The following is a 19,200-nucleotide window of genomic DNA, read 5'->3' as shown; positions in this document are numbered from 1 at the left end:
CCAGCGTGAGGACGTTCTTCCACGTTGTTCTTGGCGGTGGCTGAGAAAGTTTGCAGGGCCGCCCGCCAGTGTCCAGTGTCCAGCAGGGGCTCGGGGGACGCACGCAGGACCGCCCAGCTTCCTTGCCCCCTCAGAAGACGCGGGTGGAGATGTGTGGGGCTGGAGCCCGCTGGGTGGGGTTGTCAGGGCGGCTGCAGGGGGCGGGGGGTGACGGAGGGCCAGTGGGGAGGGTGGCGAGGTGAGGAGGGAGTTCCGGAGGGGGACAGACTGGGCACAGCCTGAGGAGGTGCAGACCCGCACGCCAGGAGGGGTCCGAGCTCTGCCCCACTTGGGGTCGGTGGCTGGTTCCCAGATGCTCCTGCGTAGACCCTGGGAGAGAGGGGGGTCCCTGGGGGGTAGAGCTGGAGCCCGGGGCGCAGCTGCGACTGGCCGGAAGGCAGCAGAGGGGCAGCCTGGGGCCCGATCGCGCGAGGGTGCGGGCTGGGTTCTGCGTGGTGTCCCAGGCCTCTCTGCGTCTGGCCCCGGGACTCTTGCTGAGCCCGGACGCCTGCCGGCTGACAGCCCTCCCAGCTCTGCACTCTCTCCCCCCAGGGCGGGAAGTCCAAGCCTCCAGGGCGCGTTACAACCTACCCCTCGCACCCCCCACCGGCTCTGGGAAGGGCTGTCAGGGAGCTCGCTACCTGTCCTGCCGACCAGCCCCAGAGAAGGCGCTGACCAGTGTCCGTGTCCTCTTGGCCCTCTTCCTCCTGACAACCCCAGAGGTAGTCCGCACTTGCCATCCGCGAGCTCCCAGGGGACGGCAAACTGCACACCCACCTAGTCCAGCCGGCCGGCCCCATGCGGGGTCTCGGGATGGCAGTCCCAGGACCCGGCACACCCCGTCTCCTCCCCTGTCAGTCTGCTATGCTCTGCCAGCAATTTGGGGGTAAGAGGTCGTCATAATCTCCACTTCCCATCAGCTGATTTCAGCCCCCCAGTCACCCAAGGGAAACGCACGTCAGTACCATCCCCCCTCTCAGAAGGCATGGGGGGCGCAGAGCATAGTCCACGTTTCACATCAGTTCTCTTAGTCTCCAGCGACCAGGCAGAAGGTGCCGTACCCTCCCAGGCTCCGTCCCCAGGTGAGGAGGAGCAGGTGCAGAGTCGGGCCCCTGGCCTCCAGCACCGGGCTGGTGAGCGCAGGCTTGAGGGCCCCCAGCACCGGGCTCTGGGGTCTGTGCTCTGCGGCCTCCTGGGAGCTCTGCATAGGACCCTCAAGAAAATGGGTATACATGTGCTGCCCGAAATGCCTAGTAATCACCGGGGAAAAGTGGGAAATTGTCTGAGCGAATCCTGGAGCTGGGGGTGGGAGCGGAAATGGGAGGTAACCGTTTTAAGGACCTCCCTGTGGCATGAGGACGCGTGCAGGACAGAGTGCTCCGAGGATGTCATCCGGACAGGACATGAGGCCATGGGCGCCACGGTGGCCACCAGGGCTGGCTGCACCCCTCCCCCGCCACCGTTGTCATGGTGAAGAAAGGACCCCTGACTGTGCAGGACGAATGGAACTAGAGCAGAGGGAGCAGGGACAGATCCCACCGACAACGGGGTGCCGGGAGCCCTCCCCTGGTCTCCGTCCACTTGTGCGCGGCCCCGTGCTCGTGCCATTCAGGGCTCCCCTCGAGGACCCCTCCTGTGTCGCCCGGGTGTCCTCCCGGCACCTCCCCTGCGTCTTACTCCATGGGAGCTGTCACCGCGTGTAGCTGGTTTGGCTCCCCCGTGCGCACGCAGGTCACGTCCGTGAGCAGGGCTTTGCCTGTCCTGTTCACGGCCACATGCACGGCACCTGCACACATCCATACGGCAGATGCCAAAAATATATACATTTTAAGTAGGCGCTGGGGCCCAACGCGGGGCTTGAACGCACGACCCTGAGATCATGACCTGAGCTGGGATCAAGAGTCAGACGCCTGACCAACTCAGCCACCCAGGCACCCAAAAACATTTTTTAATGAGTGAATTGTTGCTACATATTCAACCTAAAAAGCCGGACGTCAAAGTTCCGTGGCCCACGAGTGAGCAGTAATGGCGCTGACGGCAGACTTCTCCCCAGCAGCGCTGCGCACGGGGGAGCAGGCTCCCGCGCTGAGGGAAGATCGTCGCTGGGGCTCTGTGCCCGCCGAAGGGCCCTTCAGGACCGGAGACGAACAGTTCCCCACGTGCACAGATTCTAGGAGCTTATACTCACGCTCTGAAAAGATCGTGAAAGCGTGCACGCGGAAAGGAGAAAACGGAATCCGCACAAAGCAATGGAGAGAGCAAAGGAATCACTCATTGGAAGGTTTTAAAAATAAGCTTTTTTAAACAACCATCTGAAACTTTAATGGTAATGATTTTGATTTTCATAATAATGATTTTATTTTATTTTTTTTTTTTTAAAGATTTTATTTATTTTTTTGACAGAGAGAGACATAGCGAGAGCAGGAACACAAGCAGGGGGAGTGGGAGAGGGAGAAGCAGGCTTCCGCAGAGCAGGGAGCCCGATGCGGGACTCGATCCCAGGACCCTGGGATCATGACCTGAGCCGAAGGCAGACGCTTAACGACTGAGCCACCCAGGCGCCCAATAATGATTTTAAATAACAACACAGAAGGGGCCTGTGAGCAAAGGTCGTTGGGGGCACCCTCTCTTCAGCACCCAAGGAGCCTCACAGCGGCGGCAGCATATCCCCTTTTGTGACCCTTGCCGTGGCAGGGTGACCCGAGGGGCCCGGTCAGTGCCCACCCGCTAGGGGCCTCCTGCCCTCTCCACCAGCTCTGCCAGAGAGCTCTGGAGGGAGACTGGCGAGCTGACCCCAAAACAGGTGTTGGGGACTGGATTGTGTCCCACAGAGAGTAAGACATGTTGACATTATGACTCCCAGGATCTCAAACAGTGACCTTAATCAGAGATAGGGTCGTGGCAGGTGTAATTAGTTAAGATGGGGCCACGCTGGTACAGGGCGGACCCTTAGTCCATCATGACTCGTGTCCTTATAAGAAGATGAGCCACAGGAGGAGAGGAGGCCGCATGGGGATGGACGCAGAGGCTGGAGGCCGACGCACCCAGGAGCACCTGGTCCGCAGACGGAGCGCCGCCCTGCGGACAGCTCGGTCTCAGGCTCCTGTCCTCGTAACTGTGAGACAATCCACTTCTGCTGTCTGAAGGCCCCTGGCTTGTCACGGAAAACCTAGGAAACCAATACACCAGGTAAAGGTGGTTTTCTGTCAAGATTCTTGACTCAGAGAAATGTGACAAAATAACACCTACCCGCGAATGCCCGACCACCCTCCAGCGGTCCCTGCTCCACGCGGCAGCCTCCCAGGGTCCCACTCAAGTTCTCTAAGTCTGCTAAAACAGCACTGTTTTTATAAAAATGTGCGATATTATGATAACAACCCAAGAAATACAGAGAAGTACAAACAACTATAAAAGCAAGAAAGCATTCACTGTCCCACATCTGTCGCAGGCCAAACTGGTGGCCGTCTGTGGGACGCACTCGAGGCACACACTCAGGGAGGGACCGGTGACGAGGGAAGCAGAGGAGTGAAGAGACAAGCGGTGGGCACATTATGTTAACAGAAGAAGCAGAAACGAGTGAACTGGGAAGGATGGAGGGCAGGCATTCGGGTGTTTGTACTGCAAGAGATGCTTGCTCCTGAGAAGTCCCTCCACATGAAGGAAGAAGGTTATGACCGCCAGTAAGAGGTCCCGGTCCACGTTCGCCCCCTGTGGCCACCGGAGCCAAGCATCAGCCCTGGGCTGGCTTCAAACCACAGAAACTTACCTCTCCGTCCTGGAGGCCAGAAGTCCGAGGTCCAGATGTCCAGGGCGCTGCTCCACCAAGTCTCCCGGGGACGGTCCCCCCGGCCCCTTCCAGCTGCTGGAGTTGCGGAGGGTGCCTGGCAGTCCTGGGCTTGGCCCGTCACTCCTCTCTCTGCCTCCCCCGTCGTGTGGCCGACCCCCTGTGTCTGTGCCCAAATGTCCCTCCTCCCTGTCGGGTTCGGGCTCATCCTAACAACCCGAGCAAGGTCGCGTTCTGGGAGTTAGGACCTGAACAAGTCCTCCCAGGGGACATGGTTGAACCCACTGCAGAGTCATTCTGGGCTTTTCTGAGACAAGTTTCTGTTATGGACGGCTGTGAGGGAGCGCCTTCCCGCACCCTTGTGGGGTGTGCTCCTTCTAATCCGTCAGCTTTCGTGGCAGCCGGGACTTTGCGGCTCTGTGGCTTGGGTTCCGATTTGCAGACTTGGTTGTACCACTCTCTGTTCTCCGTGACTCCTGGGCCGCGGAGACCCTGAGCCGGCTGGGGCCTCGGATCCAGACCCCGGGGGCACGCTGCTTTTTGCGGGTCAGAGGGATTCCTGGGTGCGTGCGGTGGGGAGAGGACTTTTGGGGGGTCTGCCGTGAGAGGCTGAGCACCCAAGCGCCCGGACTCTGCCGGCTCTGAGAAGGGGAGCCTTCCGTCCTCCGAGGCGGCCACGGCCCGATTTCCTTTCATAGATTGCCCAAAATATCTCTGCTGAGCTGTTTTGATTTGTCCTCTGGTGGAGGCAGTAAATTGTTGCTGTGGTGATGGTTCTCTTCCCCGTTCATGGTTCGTCAGCCCCCCAGGGGTTTGCTGCACTTTGACCTCTGCCCTGCAGGCAGAGCCCACTGGGGAGTTGGCTAGATTGTTTCCAGAGACAGATGCTGGGGAGCTCTTACACCCCAAACACCTGCCGCAGGGGGAGTGGGGAGGAGGCAGGAGGGGGGGAGCAAGTGACCGTTCGGGTTTTCAGCCCTTGGGGCTTGGCTCCAGCTTCCATCCGTTTTCTTTCTGGTGCCAGGCTATTTGTGCTGGACTCGAGTGACCCTTTGTGGGTCAAGACCTGACATCAAATGACTGAGGAGGGGCACCAGATGTCCCCCTTTCTGTCCTCTCCAACCTGCCCGTGGCCCCAGAGCATCTCTGGCTGAGCTGGACCCATAGGACCCTCTCAGGCATGAGGTGAGGTGGTCTTGCCGGGTTCCCTTGGGCTGGCTGGTCCTCATACTCCGACAAGGGCCCGAGCCTCCGCTCTGTCCCAGCAGCTCCCCCCTCCCAGCTGTGGGAATGGCTCCCTGCTTCCCCCACCCCCTCACGGGCCCCATGCGTTGCTCATGTTGTGAAGGGCATTTTCCAGGGATAAATGGTAACCGTTAGGCCAGGTTCTGCTGTGGTCACCAAAGCCCCAAACAGCAGTGGCCCCAAACCAAAGCCCAATCTTGCTCCTGCTCCTGCAGACCCACCGCACACGCTGTGGGGCACGTGGCCACAGACCCAGTGACTTAACACAGCACATATTTGGGCACGTGATTCCGACCATTTCCGTGGGTCAGGAATCGACCTGGCTGGGTTGTCCTCTGAGGCCAGCCCACAAAGGATCCATTTCCAAGCTTAGTGGCCGCGCAGTGTTCTGCTCTTTGCCGGTGGCGGGACTGAGGGCTTCAGCTTCTTGCTGGCTATCAGCTGGAAGCCGCCCTCAGCAACTCGCCACGTGGATCCTCCCCAAGCCAGCAAGGGGGACAGTCGTTTGGCTAGGTGGGCATTAAAATCTCATCAAAATGATGATCGTGGAAGTGACATCCCATTATGGTTGCATGTTCTACTGGTTAAAACATATTGCAAGGTCCCACTTGTGCTCAGAGGGGACTCCGCAGGGCATGAGCACGGGGACAGGAGGTGGGGACCTGGAGTCTGGTGGCCACAAGAGTGTGGCCCCATGACTAACTCGGTGGAAGAGAGCACTGGAGGGCTTTGCCCCAGCAGTTCTGTGTTTTGCTTCAGGACTGACAAGTGCCTCCTGCCCAGTTCTCTGGCCTGGACTGATCTCTTGGGCTGACCCTAATGCAAGGGGTCTGTAGAACTGTACTCCTCCGTGTGATGGAAAGAGGAGCAGAACCAGACACAGGTCATTACAGAGGTCCTGCCTGCTCTATCTCTTGTCAAAAGATTACTTTTCCGGGGCGCCTGGGTGGCTCAGGTGGTTAAGCATCTGCCTTCGGTTCAGGTCATGATCCCAGGGTCCTGGGATGGAGCCCCGCATGGGGCTCCCTGCTCAGCGGGAAGCCTGCTCCTCCCTCTGCCTCTGCTTCTCTCTCTCTCTCTCTGACTCTCATGAATAAATAAATAAAACATTTAAAAAAAGATTACTTTTCCTAATTGTTTCTACTGTCTTATATTCTGATTTTTAAAGATATTTTATTGGTGCTAATATTGAGTCTGCAGACCCCTAATTTTCCGTGTAGGTTTCCATACGACCTACAGTCAGTCGTAAGGGTACGTTGGGCTGCTTTGGCGCAAAAACCCAGCACAAGATTGCGGCAAAGGCAGGAGCGTCATCGTCGTTTCTGACAGTATGTGCTTATGATGCTTTACTTTTTTTTTTTTTTAGGGGCTACTGGATTCAGATTGTTATATGTGTAGTAAAATGCACACAACATAAGATTACCATTTTAGCCATTGTAAGTGTACAGCGTTGTGTGACCATCACCACACCATTATTTATGATGCTTACTGCCTACTTTTGGCTGATATTCTTTATCAAGTTAAGGAATTTTCCTCCTACTTAGAGTTTTCTGACAGGGTTTCATCAAAAATGTTTTTTAGGCAGTGATGTCAGTGAAAATGGTGGAATAAGGATCTTCAAAAACCAGCAAGTAAACTGGCGAAAAAAAAATAGAATCAACTTTATTGAAACTCTGGAAAATGATCAAAGATTTATAGCAACAGGTTAATGCTTGATTGAGAAAAAGCAGCTCAATTGTAGTCTGAGGGCTCTGGGCATTTGTGCTTTGCCCTTGGCCGGCCCCTCGCGCCTTGCTTGGTTGGCCATCACGAAAACCAGGTGTGGGTGCCTGGGGCCAGAGGGGGCAGAGTGGACCCTGTGTCCAAAGAACTGTCCTTCTTTGTTCTGATCTTCTGGGCACCCCCTGAAGGACTGTTGCAAAAAAGGCTTGCCTCTGTTTCACCCAACTAGGAGCTCTCCAGGATGGAGAAGTAGCTACGGGGGGAGGGGGCGATTACTGTTAAAACTTTTAAAGGCAATTGTATTAGCCACTGCTGCCTTTGGGGGCAAACAACAGACATACTGAAAAGCTTGGGAGGAAAGGCTGGGGTGGGAGCTCCTGTGGGTCTAGAGCTGCACACGCATTCCCTGGGCATATCCTCAGAACAGCCCAAGCGGCCTCATCTCTCATCCCTGGGTGACCTTCAGGCTCCATGCAAATGGCAGTGAGGGTGAAGGCAGAGTATTAAACTGCTTGGATGAGTGTTGAAAGTGTGCCCCAATCCACGCACATGGCCCATCTGCAAAGACTGGGAGCTTTTGTGGTTTGGGAGGGTATTGCTGTTCTAGACTTTTAAAGAAGTCTTTGTCAAATCACTAACTGACCACTAAGCTAGCTCAACAAAGACGTCAGTGGCCATGTGACCAACAGTGCAGACTTTGCAAAATTAGTTCAGAAAAGTACTAAACAAACAATAGCAACCATGAGAAGTGGTAACAAATCCCAGGGAAGGAGGAGAATCTGATTTCTGAAGATGCCACACTATAATATTCAAAATGTCCAGTTTTCAACAACAGTAAAGGTTATGATGCATACAAATAAATGAGAGCATGTGGTCCACACATAGAGTAAAAAGAAATATTTAGAAACTGTCCCTGAAAAAGCCTAGACACTGGATTAATCATACAAGGGCCTTAAATAAATGAATTAAACATGCTCAAAGAGCTAAAGAAACCATGTACAAATAACCAATGGAAACCATGGAAACATTGTCTAACAAAATGGAGAATATCAATAAAAACATAGAAATTATTAAAAGGAACCAAATAGGAATTCTGGAGCTGAAAAGTATAATAACTGAAATGAAAAAATTCAGTAGAGGTGTTTCAACAGAAGATTTAAGCAGACATAGAAAGACTGGGTGGGGACCCCTGGGTGGCTCAGCCGGTTAAGCATCTGCCTTTGGCTCAGGTCATGATCCCAGGGTCCTGGGATCGAGTCCTGCATCGGGCTCCCTGCTCGGCGAGGAGCCTGCTTCTCCCTCTGCCTGCCGCTCCCCCTGCTTGTGCTTTCTCTCTCTCTCTCTCTAATAAATAAATAAAATCTTTTTAAAAAAGAAAAAAAAAAGAAAGACTGGGTGAACTGGAATATAGGTCAATAGGCATTAGACAATCTGAGAAGAAAAAAAGAAGAAAGAAAAATGAACAGAGCCTAAGGGACTTATGGAATACCACCAAGTGAACCAACATAGGCATATTGGGAGGAGGGAACAGGGTAGAAAGGATATTTTAAGAAATAATGACCAAAAACTTTCCAAATTCGATGAAAATTATGAATGTATCCATCCAAGAAGCTTAACAAACTCCAAGTATGAAAACTCCTTAAAGGGAATCACACCAAGACATGTGATAATCAAACTGCTGAAAACCAAATACAACGTGAGAATCTATAAGGTGTGGGGGGGGGGGGGGCTTCTCTAAGAATGACAGCTGATTTCTCATCAGAGATCATGGGCACCAGAGAGCATTGGGGTGATGCACGAAAAATGCTGAACAAAGAACTGCCAATCAAGAATTCAACATCCAGCAAAACTATCCTTCCAAATTTAAGTAGAAATCAAGACATTCTGGGATGCCTGGGTGGCTCAGTCGATTGAGCATCTGCCTTCAGCTCAGGTCATGATCCCAGGGTCCTAGGATTGAGTCCTGCAACGGGCTCCCTGCTCAGTGGGGAGCCTGCTTCTCCCTCTCCCTCTGCTGCTCCCCCTGCTTGTGCTCTGTCTCTCTGTGTGTCATATAAATAAATAAAATCTTTAAGAAAAAAAAGAAATTAAGACATCCTCAGATAAACAAAAATTGAGAGAATCTCTCACTAGGGGACCTGCCATGCAAGAATACTAAAGAGAATCCTTCAGGTTGAAATGAAAGGACACTAGACAGTAACTCAAAGACAGTAACTAAAAGAAAGAACAACAATACATGTAAAAGCTAGTATTATCGTGCTTTTGGTTTCTAAATCCTCTTTCATTTCCTGTTGCTTTAAAAGACAGCTACATAAAACAATAATTATTAACCCTGTTGATGGGCAAGCAATGTATAAAAATGTGATTTGTAACAAAAGTAACACGGGGGAAATGAAGCTATGTAGGAGCAAAGTTTGTATACTCTTGAAACTAAGTTTGTGTTTATTCAGACTAGATTATCATAAATTAAGATGTTACTTGTAAGCCACATGGCAGGCACTAATAACAAATATACATATAGTTAAAGAAATGGGAAGGAAATAAAAATGTTACACCAGAAGATATCTACCTAAGCAAACGAGGCAGAAATGGAGGGATCCAGGGGGAAAAGATGTAAGACAAATGGAAAACAAGTAGCAAAATGGCAGAAGTAAGTCCTTCTCAATAATTACACTAAATATAAGTAGATTGGACTCTCCAATCAACGGGCAACCAGAAGAGTGTCTCCATGTCTATCAACTGATGAATGGACTAACAAAATGTATATCTCTATAATGACATTTTATTCAGCCATAAAGAGGAGTGCTATAACACGGATGAACCCTGAAAACATTGTATCAAGCAAAAGAAATCAGACACAAAAGCCACAAATTATATGATTCAATTTATATGAAATGTCCAGTATAGGCAAGTTCATGGAGACAGAAAGCAAATTAATGGTTGTCAGGGTCTGAGGGGAGGGGAAATGGGGAGTGGCAGCTAAATGGGTATGGGGGTTCTTTTTGGGGTGATGAAATTGTCTAGAATTATCTAGTGATGGTTGCACGACACTGTGAATGTATACTGGAAGCCACTGAATTGTACACTTTAAAATGGTTAAATTTTATGTTATGTCAATTTTACCTCAATGAAAAAATAGTGTGCACTAGATTTTATCAAATAGTTTTTCTTGTATGTGTTGTGATGATTCAGTGGGAAGGTTCCATTGATTTGCTAATGTGTTAAATGTTCATATATCTTCTGATGGTGAGTCATTCTTACATTCCTGGAATAAACCTGATTTAGCATAATTATTATTTTTGTGCATGTTTATAGATTTGATTTGCTCATATTTTATTTTACAATTTTGTATTTCTGTTTCTAAATATGATTAGTCTACAATTTTAACACTATCTGGGTTTGATCTCTCAAGATTACTTGGGTAGCTTTCCTACTTCTTAATCATCTAAAACACTTTTTATAAGATTTGGATGACCTATTCTTTATGATAGAATTTTTCTTTGAACCATCTGCATCTGTTTCTTTAGGTGGGGTACTTCTATAAACTACCGACTCATTTTCTTTGTGGTTGTCGAGCTGTTTGGGTATTGTATTTTTTCCCTGAGTGATTTTGTTAAGTTTAGTTTTTAATAGAATATTGTTTATATCTTATTTAAGCTTTTAATTTATTGACAAAAATTGGTTATAATCTTTTCTTTTGACTTTCAGATCTCTGTTCTATCTGTGGTTGTGTGTCCTTGTTCATTCCTAATACTGTTAAGGGATGTGCTCTTTCCTCATTTCTTCTTCTGTCTTGCCACATTATGGCCCTTCTAATTTATGTTGACTACCTGTTCCTACACAACACATGACGTCAGAATTTAGTGGCTGAAAACAGCAAACATGTATTCTCTCACGGTTTCTGTGTGTTAGGAACCAGGTAACCTAATTTGGTGGCTCTTTCTCAGGGTCTTGCAGGCTGCAAAGCGTTGGCTGGGGTTGCAGCCATGGGAGGGCTCAGCCAGGAGGATCCCCTTCCAAGCTCACTCACATGGCCGTTGACTGGAGACATCAGATCTTCCCACGGCAGCTGCTTTCCCCGAAGCGGGGGACCTGGGGGGCACAGAAGTCACAACCTTCTTGTAGCCTAGTCTTGGCGGGGATGTCCCATCACTTCTGCTGTATCCTCCTCACTGGAATGGCCAGCCAGCCTTGCCCTGGCTCGGGAAGGGACTTCACTGCGAGTGAACGCCAGGAGGTGGGGCCGCTGGAGGCCGTCTTAGAGGCTTCCTACCACACAGTCTTTTCAAAGAGCCAGTTTGGAGTTTTGTTCATCCTACCTAATGTTTGCTTTTCTTTCTAGTTTTCGATCCCACAAATCACTTCTTTAGTCTTAATTGTTTTTCTTTGCATCTTCAATGAGACAGCTGCTTTTCCACCTTTCCTGCTCGCTTGTGCACGAACTTTCAGGATAGAAACTCCCTCCCAAGGTCCAGTGTGGCTGCATCCTAAAAAGTTTTGCACGTGGTGTTTGTTTGTTGTTGGGTTCTACCTGTTTCCTTTTTCTTTTTTTTTTTTTTTAAAGATTTTTATTTATTTATTTGACAGAGAGAGACACAGCGAAAGAGGGAACACAAGCAGGGGGAGAGGGAGAGGGAGAAGCAGACTCCCCGCTGAGCAGGGAGCCCGATGCGGGGCTCGATCCCAGGACCCTGGGATCATGACCTGAGCCGAAGGCAGACGCTTAACGACTGAGCCACCCAGGCGCCCCTAGTTCTACCTGTTTTCGGGTCTCATTCTGATTCATTCCTTGAGCCATTAGTCAAATATTATGTTACAGTTTTACATTTCCATATGTTTGGTGATTGTTTCTTTGCCCTATTATCATTGCATGTGGTCAGAGAACATGATCAGTGTGATACAGATTCTCGGATATTTTGTTGAGATTTAGTTTGGTGGCTTTGCAGTGCGTCCCTTGCTGGTAAACATCCCACGTGTACTTGAAAATGAGGAATTCTTTAATTTGGGTGTGCAGGGTTTTTTGTCTACTGGATCTCGCTTGTAATTGTGTTGAGTTTTTGTGACCTTATTAATCCTAGACCTGCCTTGTCTGTCATGAGAGATGTACATCTCGGCTTCCTTCCGACTGCGGAGCTGATCATTTGTTCTTGGACTTTGGCCAATGTCCGTGTTATAGATTTTCAAGCTGCGTGTTTGGTACATTCAAGTTCAGCGTTATCAAGTTCCCCTGGCAAACTGTCTCCCTGATCTGCGGCGGCCTCTCCCCTCCGGCCCATGTTGTTCGCCCTACAGCACCTTCCATCTGCCTCAAGAACACCATCACAGGTCTCTGCTGGTGGCCAGTTACCTCACACATCTCTTTCCTTATTGCTTCAACTGCATCCTTGAAATGAGGACACAGCTACATTTCGTGTTCTCCATCCCATTCAATAAGTGATTTTTAAAAAACACTGGCTAGTTTAATCCATTGAACTTTATGGTGATTGGGGTCCTGTTTGAGTTTTTCCCCATGTTATGTTTTCCCTTGACCAGACTTCATCTTTGCCTTTTTATCCCCTTTCCTGACTCCTGCGAGACCCACTGCGGACTCGGAAGCTCTCTGGGTCGGGTTACTGGCTGGCTTCCCTTTTAAAACCCAGGACTTGACTTAAGAGCAAGGATGGACCCCGAATGCCAGCCTCCTCCTGAGTGACACGAGGGTCTGGCACTGCTTGGCTTTCTTGGCCTCTTACCTTCACTACCGCAGCTCCACTGTTTTGTTCCTCACTCGGTTGGGGCACTGTCCATAGTCTCAGTTGCTTCTTGCCACACGCTTTCTCCCTCAGTCCCACTCACCTCCCCCTGAAGCTCTAGGAGAGACTTCCGCGCAGACGTGGGGCCGTAAGCTCTGAGTCGCGTGTGTTTGAAGGTGGCTTTGTTTCAGCCCTCACTGGACGGTAGTCTGACTGTGCGCTTGGGCCCACTGCCCGCCCCGCCTCCTTGTGCGAGCCCCCCCCCCCGCCCGCATGGGACCAACACCTGCCCCGTAGCCAGTAGGACACGCAAAGGGGTTTCGCGTCCACGATCAGGTTACATACGATTGCGCCTTCCGTCTTGTTAGCAGACTCCCTCCTGCCTTCCTGGCCGTCTGCCGCCTGGGAGAGGCGCCCGAGGCCAGGAGGTGAGGTCCCTCCGCCTGACAGCCGGGGGGACTGAGAACCACTGGGCGAGCCTGGAAGCAGGAGTCCCCAGCCATGCTTTCAGATGAGGTCACAGCGCCCGGCCAGCGCCGGGACCGCAGCCGTGTGAGAACCCGTCAGGCAGAGGACCCAGCTAAGCCAGGCCTGGGTTCCGACCCGCAGAAGCTGTGAGGTCTGGACGTGTTTTGTTCTGAACTGCACAGTTTTGCTGTAAATTTTTGCACCGCGATAGATGATAATGCTTTGTGTAAAATCCCAAGTTAATAGTTCTTTCATCTTGAGACTTTGAAAAAACAGATACACAATTATTGTTAGATTTGTATCATCATCATTGATAAGTCTGCTGTCATCATAACTACTTTTGAGGCAATCTGAGGGTTTTTTCCTCTTAAAGTTTATGTCTCTTGTATTCTGTGGTTTCATTCTCACATGTAGAAAGTAGATTCGGGTTTTTTTCTGGCTTAAGACTCATAGTATTCCTGGATGTAAGGATTCAAATCTTGCAAGTGTGGGAAGCCCTCAGTCATTATCTCTTGTGATCTTTCTGAAGGGAGTCCCTACAGATGCTCTGCACCTTCTATTCTGTCCCCTCGCCCACACTCTGCACTGCGTCCTGGGCATCGCGGGCACCTCCGGCAAGCGCGGTGATGGGCTGCGTCCAAGCTGCGTTTGAACCCGCGTATTGAGTCCTTTTAGTGACTACCACTCCTCTCTCCAAACGCTCCAAATCTGCCCATTCTTCCCTCCCTTGGAATCCTGTCCCTATTCATTCACCTCTCCTCTTGTTCCTCCAGTACTTTCACCGTGTTAACCGTGGGAATTCACGCTCTCTTATCCCATGTTCTTTGCTGGGGGTCCTGCTGTTTGTGCGTCTGCTGCCCCCCGTGGTGGCTCTTTCTTGGTGAGTTTTGTACTTTCTGATTGTGAGCTCATCCTTTCCTGGCAGGAATATATGGGGCTGGACCAACAGCTTCTCCCCCACGGCGATCATACGTTTCTTTCTCCTGTCCTGGGCCCAGGTTTGTATGCTAGTTTATCTGCAGCAGGGGTGACGGGGCCTGGACTGTGGCAGCTCTAGAATTTAGGACCTACACTCCGTGAGGCTGCAGGTCTGGTTACAGGTTCTCCACAGAGATGTGTCCGAGCAGCCCAGGCACACAGCCTCCCGTCGCCCTGCAGGTAAGGTCTCCTGTTCGTGCTCCTCCGGAGGGGTCGGCTGTCCAGCCCTTGCCTTGTGTGGGCCCCGCAGGCCTCTCCCGTCCCTCACGAGGGTGCTGGGAGTCTCCAGGGCCTCTGCCCTGCATGGTCCCCACAATAGTCCCGACTTCCTTGGGAGCTCAGCTGCAGCATGGAAGGTTGCTGTTTCCACCCTGTACTTGCAAGTTCTGCAGGGACGGGGTCTGGAGTTACCGTCACAGGGGATGCCACACGTGGGAGGCTGCACCTGCTTTCCTTCCGGGGTCATGTTCTGGTCTTGTTTCCGGCATGTGTGCCGTTCCCCTCTGTGTCAGTGTTCTGTGGCTACCATAACCCGCATACCACAGACCGGGGGGTGTATTAGAGCAGAAACTTACCGTCTTTCAGTTCTTGAGGCCAGAAATCCAAGATCAAGCTGTTGGCAAGGTGTTCCCGTCTGGAGCGCCATGAAGAGTCTGTCCCTGCCTCTCCCCTCGCATCTGGGGCTCTGCTGGCGACCTCTGGTGCCTTTAGCTTGCCAGTGTGTCTGCCTACACAGGACATTTTCTGTGTCTCTGTCCCAGTCATTGAAGTAGGGCCCACTCAAATGACCTCATTTTAACCTGATCCTGTGCAAAGACCCTATTTCTAAATAAGGTCACATTCTAAGATACTGGGGCTCCAATATGTGAATTTGAGGGGGATGCAATTCAACCCATAACACCCTCTCTTACCTAAAGCTCAGTGAATGGCTCATAAGCTCCATGTCTTTGCTAAATTCAGCAATGTGACCTGTCTTGGGAGCAGCTCCAAAGCGACTGGGACACTTTTTCCCTGAATCTCCGAGGTCATTATTGTGCAAACCAGGGGAGGAGCTGGGTGCAGGGGGCTTGTTGTGGGCAGGACCTCCATGCCTTCCTCAGCCCAACATGCTGGGGAAAGAGGCTGCCTTCAGCTGCTGGGACTTGTCTCATCGAGCCTAGCCAGCCTGCCAGGCAGGTGACCTTGTGTTCTCGCTCGATGATGGAGGAAACCCGGACTTGGAGGAGTGAAGCAGCAAGGCAGGTCTGCCTCCGGCACCTGCAGCCCTCCCCAACCCTGTGCAGGGGCAGGCTCATATCCTCCCCATCTCGTGGCGGAAAACCCGAGGCTTACAGGACTTATGTGTGTGCGGAACAGTTTCAGTCTCTGTGGGACAAATGCTGCAGGGGTTTGTCCACTGTTTTTTTTTTTTTAAGATTTTATTTATTTATTTGTGAGAGAGAGAGTGCATGCACAAGCAGGGGAGGGGCAGAGGCAGAGGGAGAAGCAGGCTCTGATCCCAGGACCCTGGGATTATGACCTGAGCAGAAGGCAGATGCTTCACCAACGGAGCCCCCAGACCCCGCGGGATTTGCCCACTTCTGTTTCTGGTGCAGCTGGTGGTGACCCTGTTATTCCAGTGTTTCTTCCTGTGTGCTGCTTTGTCGCATCAGAATTTCCAGGTACACAGGATCTAATGCTTCAGCTTTATCGGCCGAGGAACACAAAGCCTTGGGTTGCACCCCAGGCCCCGGGTGAGACGTGGCTGCCCCCCAGTCTCCGTGCCAGAGTGAGAAGTGCCGGTGAGAGTAGATGTCCCCATCTTCCCGGTTACAACCAGTGTGAATGCTTTGAATGGGGTTCTGCTTCCACACGTGGCCACAAGAGACTCACAAATACTTACGTGGAATTCAAGGCCATGAACACGGAGCTCCATGAAGAATCATCCACATGTTAGTGGCTCTTGGTGGACGTGGTTTCCCCCAATGCCAGGTTGTCCCACCGGGGCTGAGGCTGGTGCTACCAGGCCGGAGCCCTGGGCCCCAGCTTCCCACCGAGGGGACTCCTCAGCAGCTCCAGGGACAGTCATGTCCTTTGAAGGGCAACAGGCACTGGGTACCTGCCATGTGCAGGCCCAGGACAGACCTGGGCCCAGGAGCAGGCCAGCAGGCCCAAACGCTCGTGCCCAGAAGGGGCGGGTGCGGAGGTGGAGGGAAGAGAGGCAGGGCCTGCGCAAAGCTGGGCTGCTTCTCTTCTGGGTGGAAATCATTGCAGATCTAGTAACAGTAACAGAAGGCAGCACTTGGGGACAGTGGGTTGGGGGCTGGGGCCACAGAGGAGCCATGACGAGACAGTGGCCAGGCCTGTGCAGGGGTGCTGTGGAGAGTGGCGCTAGGGAGGTACCAGAACTCTAGGCCACTTTCCTCTCTCTCACTTTCAGATGCACCTGTGAACTCCCTGGCGTTCTGCTCCAGCTACAAAATGAAATTGTGGGTGACCTGGACCAGAAAAACCTTTAATTCTGGCCCGGGATTGCCTGCTTCTAGGTAGCCCCACCTGCGGGAGTCCCAAGTCCCACTCAGTTTGTTGGACAGCCCTATCGCACTCAGCCTGTCCAGGCTGGAGCTGCACATGTCTCCCCGGCTGACCCATCTGCCCTCGCGGTCCCCGTCGAGACTGCAGCCTGACTCCAGCTGCGGAGGATGTGGTGATCAGGACCGCCTGTGCCCCCCACCCACATCGCCCCTTCCACAGTCAGGAATAGAACCCAAGCCTCCGACCCTCTACCCACGGCAGGACTTTGAGTGTGCTGCTCCCTTTCTGGAATGTTCTTCTCCCAGATCTCTGCAGGGCTGCCCTTCCCCCCACAGGGCTCCACCCCTGCCCCGTCCACCACCCCACTCACATGATGCCTCCAGGGTCTCCTCTCTTGCAGCCCCAAGACACAGAGTGGCCAGAGAACACGCCTTCATGTCTCAAGAGCCGTCGGAGTCACCAGAAGCTGGGTCCTAAGGCCTCCTCTCAATGCCTGCAGGAGAGGCAGGGCTCCGGGGGGCCCACGACATGCCCTCATGAACCACTAGTGAACCCCGAGTGAGTGTCCCCCAGCAGCTGATGGATTTTGGCTTTGCTTCATGTCCACACTGACTATTGTTGTATAAATTATGCAGGTAACTGCGCAATTCAGAGTACTCGGAATAACTAAAAGACAAAGGATCTTATATTGTTTGTGGAGAGAAAAGTAAAATATTAAGTTCTGGCATTAGAAATATTCTGAACTCCTTAAGGAAGGGAGCCCGACTGCAAGGCAACATCCCCAGTGGCCTGGAGGGGTGGGCCTGCCTCTTTCCCAAAGGAGAAACGTATGCTGGTCTTCTTGGGCTCAGGGCTGTCTTCTGCAGTTAGCAAAGTTTGGGTTTGCTTCAACAGAAGGCAGAACTGAGTTACCAGGTTGTACTTTGGATGCAAAACCAGGTCTTGCTGAGGAGCAAAGGGGTGGGGCTCCTCCCATCCTGTCATTCTGGGTGGCGAGTTCTCCCGGGAGGGGGCAGCTTCACCTGGAGGGGACAGTTTCCTGGGCCAGGCAGGTGGGCAGCATACTGCCTTAAGTGTCAGGGTCCACCCTGTGGGCTGTGGTGGAGACACCTGGGGCAGGAATGAGCTTCCCTTGGGCCTTCTCATCTGCCCAACTCAGGCCCTGTGTGCAGGCCAGTTCTCTGAAGGTAATTCAGGGTCTTCAGAGTCATGTGCAAAGTTGGGGACAGAGTGGTGACAGGGAGTGGAGGGCATCAGGGTGGCGGGCTTCTGGAGGCAGAAGCCTGTGGCCTTGATGCCTTTGGCCAGTCCTGAGGACTGGGGAGGCATGCATGGCATGGGCATGTTCAGAAGAGTACACCGATTCTTCTCACATCTCCATTGAGCAGGTTCCCACCTCAAATACATGGGGGTAGGGGGGCAGAAACCCCTGCCTCCAGGGAGTTGGAAGTATAGCAGGGAGAAAGTCCAGACGGAAAGGTAATTTCCATACCAGGCATGAGGGTAAGGAGGGAGGAGCAGGGGAAGGCAGCAGAAATAGCATGTGCAAAGGTCCAGTGGCCGGTGGGAAGAAGGGCCATGTGGCTGGAACACGGTAGGCAGGGAGGGACTCCTGGCTGGAGGATGGAAGGGAGATTAGAGGAAGGTTAGGTGTCCCAGACCTGGGGCTCTCTGCGATAAGAAGCTTGGATTTCCTCTCTGATTCATGAGAAGCCACAAAGGGATTGGAGCAGGGGATGACAGCATCTGATTTACATTCTAGGGCCCCTGGTGACCCTGGTCTGGGTGAGAGTGAGGTGGAGGGGGTAGACATCAAGGGCACCATGGGTCTTAGTACAGGACAGGAGGAGCCAGAGGAGCTGGTCCAGGCTCGTCGGGGGCTCTGGTCCCGGACACTGTTAAATGAGTAACTGCTGCCCGAGAAAGTGAGGGGTGTGTGGGTGAGACATGCACCCAGGTCTGGAGTTTTGATCTATTCCTTGTGACTCATTTTGTGCCTGCGTTTAGGAAAGTTCTCAGAGACATTTGCTAAATGTGCACTTACACCCTGTTTTCTCATTTCCCCCCTATGTTCTAATTAATCCAATTTGGGAGGTATTTCCATAGGTGAGTACTAAGTAAGGGTTTAAAAGCATTTGTTTTGCAAATAGATACCCAGTTCCCTGTTACCCTTGATTGAATCCACCCGTGCTTCCTCATCAATTTTTGAATTTTATTTTATTTTATTTTATTTTATTTTTTTAAGATTTTTTTTTTTTTTTAAAGATTTTATTTATTTATTTGAGAGAGAGAGAACGAGAGACAGAGAGCATGAGAGGGAGGAGGGTCAGAGGGAGAAGCAGACTCCCCGCCGAGCAGGGAGCCTGATGTGGGACTCGATCCCGGGACTCCAGGACCATGACCTGAGCCGAAGGCAGTCGCTTAACCAACTGAGCCACCCAGGCGCCCTATTTTTTTAAGATTTTTTATTTATTTATCTGAGAGAGAGAATGGGAGACAGAGAGCATGAGAGGGGAAGGGTCAGAGGGAGAAGCAGACCCCCCGCTGAGCAGGGAGCCCGACATGGGACTCGATCCCGGGACTCCAGAATCATGACCTGAGCCGAAGGCAGTTGCTCAACCAACTGAGCCACCCAGGCGCCCCCAATTTTTGAATTTTAAAAACAATAGCAGGATAACAGGATTTCAGCGTTGTCCACCGGGTCGCAGTGGGCTGTAC

Source organism: Phoca vitulina, unplaced genomic scaffold, assembly GCF_004348235.1.
Source record: "Phoca vitulina isolate PV1807 unplaced genomic scaffold, GSC_HSeal_1.0 scaffold85, whole genome shotgun sequence".
NCBI classification, from domain to species: Eukaryota; Metazoa; Chordata; class Mammalia; order Carnivora; family Phocidae; genus Phoca; species Phoca vitulina.
The sequence above is the reverse complement of the archived record's forward strand: the minus strand, read 5'-3'. Positions refer to the sequence as shown.